Raw genomic sequence first — 3,424 nt, forward strand, 5'->3', positions numbered from 1 at the left:
CAAGGGGAGGGATTTGCTATCCTCAGGGTTTATTATTCCTCCTGATGTTACTATCACTACTGATAATAGTTATCACTTCCACAGGCTCAGAGAGGTCGGGGGACTCAGCCCTGCTCACTCAGGTAAAGAGCAGCCTCAGCATAGACTCTGCTGACTGCCACCACCCCTCCCTCCCCCTCGTCAACCCCAGTCCCTTGGTTCCTCTGTCACCTTCGGAGAAGACACCCCCTCTGTCTGTCTTCAACTTCTTGTCATATTCCTTCTCAGTCCCCTTTTCTGGCTCTGGGTTACCTTCTACCTCCATCCGCGGGCACTCTGAGGAGTTGAGGACCGTTCTCCCGGGCACCTTGTCATCCTGATGACCTGAGCTGCCATCGCCTTCTGCCTGGTTGGTTCATTGTTGTCGTGGCCCTGAACTCACAGCTGCCTCCTTGGGCAGTGTCCTGGGGGAGATCCTACATCCTTGCAGTGTCCGTATCCGAAAGCTCCCTTGTCATCTTCCCACCAAAATCTGTCCCCTTCTTCACCATCCAGACGGTGCTATTAGCTAAAAGCTTTTCTCCCTTTACTCAGTGGGGACGGAGGCTGGTGGAGCTAGGACTTGAACCCAGGGTAGTCTGAGTCCAGAGCTCAAGCTCTTACTCCACGAGAGGGGCAAACACATCATTATGAGACAATTAGTTGTTTTCTTTAAACAACAGATGTCTCTATATATACTTTTTGAAGACTTTCCATCACTTGGCTTCCCCTACAATCATGCCGCGGTGTCCCCACTGACGTTCTCTGAGGCTGCTACAAAGAGAAGCCTCGTGCTTGAAGCACAACATTGAGCCACACAGCACTCGCACCCTGGTATTAAGCTGAGTCATGCCAGGTTTTATGTTTCCAAAGCACTGAGAAGCAACTTGGTTGGCATTTCCCACCCTCGGGACCACTATCAGAGCCTCCAGCCTCCTGAGCTGGGGATTCAACCTGCTTTGCATTTATATTTGCCCCAGATGTATATTTCTTAGCATCCAGACCCTGTTCTGAGCTCTGGGGGTGCAGTGGGGAACCAGACACATGAGGTCCTTGCCCTCATGCGGTGACACACAACTGGAGGAAACAAGGAAGGGTCACGTCAGAGGGTGACAGCATTTGAAGAGAATAGGATGTGTTCATGATATAATGATGAAGGTGGGAGGCCGTGTTCGCTGGAATGGTTAGAGAAAGCTTCCTCAAGGAGGGTGCCGTCCAAAGGGCGAGAAGGAGCCACCCATGGGAAGAGATGGGAGAAGAATAAATGCAAAGGCCCTGAGGAGGCCTGTGTGGCCGAAGCAGGATGGATGGGGGCAGTGGGATTGGGAGGTGAGGTCAGAGGGGCAGGCAGGAGCCAGATCACTCTGGGCCTCGAAAGCCACGTTAAGTAGTCTGAATTTTGTTCTAGATCAGTGGGCATTCATCATCTTGTGTATGCCATGGATGCAAGCCTCTGACTGCTCTCTACTTGAGCCATTTCTCAGGGCTGTGTTTGCAGTAAGTGAGCTGGAGACATGAAGGGATGTCCCCTTCATGGCAGAGAGCAGCTTTATTCCCTGCTTGCTATGAAAGAACAGGTTTCCCAAGTTCAGGGTTTCTCTCTTGTAATGCAAACCCACTGAGCGTGCAGGCATCCATCTAAGCCCATCCATGTCACCCCTGCGGGAACTGGGGCTAAGGGACCTTCAGTGAGCATGTTGGCACTTCCCACTGCATTTGTTGTGAGTGACGAAGTCTGTTGTCTCTGACCCAAGAGTCTCGTGTCTCCGGTCATCGTCCAAGAAACCAGCATGATTTGTCAGCTTTCGCACGAGCGAGATCTCAGCCCCTTCGTGGTTCTTGACTTTTGGCACTTGGGAGGACAGGGTACGCGGGGAGAGGAAGAAGGAAAAACAGTCAGGAGGCTCTTGCAGGGGTTCAAATGAAAGATACTAGTGGGTCAGCCTAGGAGCCAGTTAGTGGAGATGGAATACAGCCAATGGATTTGGGATTTAATTTGGAGGTGGAGTTGTAGGCAGTTGTCTTGCTGAAGGATGTGGGGGATGAAGGGAAGAGAGCAAGTAAAGGTGCCCACAGGTGTGGCCGCACAGCTGTGTGGCTGAGGGTGCCACTCTGAGATGGGAAGGCTGGTAGAGGAGGAGTTTGATGGGGTCTGGTTCAGCCATGTTACGTCTGGGATCCCTGAGAGATACAAGGTGAGAGAGTGAGGGTCTGGAGGTTAGGAAGAGTCCTGGTAGGGGATGTGGGGACTCAAGATTGACAGCATGCATGCGCTATGGAGGGCCATGCGATGGATGTTGGTTCCTCCCGGCCGGAGTTGAGTCCTGTGCATATCCCCGCGGACGCCCCCACATACCCCGGGTGCCCCCCCCCCCGCCCTCCCTGAATTCCTAGCCGATACCACTCTTTCTGCACTGCCCAGAGGATGGCACATCGTAAACTAGAGGAGGTCTCTGGAGCCAACGACCGGCCTTCGGAATCCTTGAAATCTGGACTTAACCACCTCTTCTCAGTGTGTCATTGGGCAGATGACCTGGCTTCTTTAGGCCCCGTTTCCTAACTCTATAGAACAAGAATAATAGTACTCACCTCTTGGGTTGTGCTGTGGATTAAATGAGATACTTCCTGCGAAGCATTTTGCACGGTGCCTGATGCATTATAAGCGGGCAGTGACAGTGGCTGCTGTGTCTGTCCCCTCCTTCATTTCATTCAGCGGCGGCTTATCCGGGCCAGGCACTGTTCTAGGCTCTGCAGACACAGCAGCGAACAAAACAGGAAAGAGGAGCTTACATTCTCATGGAGGGGGCCAGACTGGGAATAAATAATCAAATGGAGAACAGCAGAGCAGGGTGTGGTGGGGCCGGTCCTGTGCCACCCAAGATGTCCTTTCAGAATGGCAACCTGTGTTCCCCACTGCAGGGAGGGTGGGCTGCCAACAGCTCTCACCTGAGTCTCTCTCTGCTGATTGCTGTCATTCAGGCTCACACTCACTTCCCAAGGGCATCTGCAGTCATCCTCCCATCTGGTTGATGCGGTGGGGGATAAAGGCTGTGGCTCAGTTTGGGTCAATTCTGAAGCGTTTATGAGGCCTTTGTTGGGCAGTGGGGTCCAAAAGTTTTGCGTGTCATCCTTGCACCGGGCCATGCTAATCTGTGTGGTTCCAATTTTAGTATGTGTGCTGCTGAACTGAGCACAGAGTCCAGAGGTTTTGGATGGATGGATGGATGGATGGATGGATGGATGGGTGGATGCAAGGATGGAAGGATGGATGGATGAATGGATGGATGGATGAATGGCTGGATGGATGAAAGGATGGATAGATGAAAGGATGGATGGATGGATGGATGGATGGATGGATGAAGGATGGATGGATGAGTGGATGGATAGATGAAAGGATGGATGGATG

At 52.3% G+C, this 3,424-nt stretch overlaps 1 pseudogene; it reads right to left on the reverse strand.

Moving 5' to 3' along the window:
- Nucleotides 1-3,128: 3,128 nt before the first annotated feature.
- Nucleotides 3,129-3,212, reverse strand: LOC123584567 (annotated as a pseudogene).
- Between the last annotated feature and the right edge of the window lie 212 nt (nt 3,213-3,424).

This window comes from Leopardus geoffroyi, chromosome B3, assembly GCF_018350155.1.
Source record: "Leopardus geoffroyi isolate Oge1 chromosome B3, O.geoffroyi_Oge1_pat1.0, whole genome shotgun sequence".
In the NCBI taxonomy this organism is placed as follows: Eukaryota; Metazoa; Chordata; class Mammalia; order Carnivora; family Felidae; genus Leopardus; species Leopardus geoffroyi.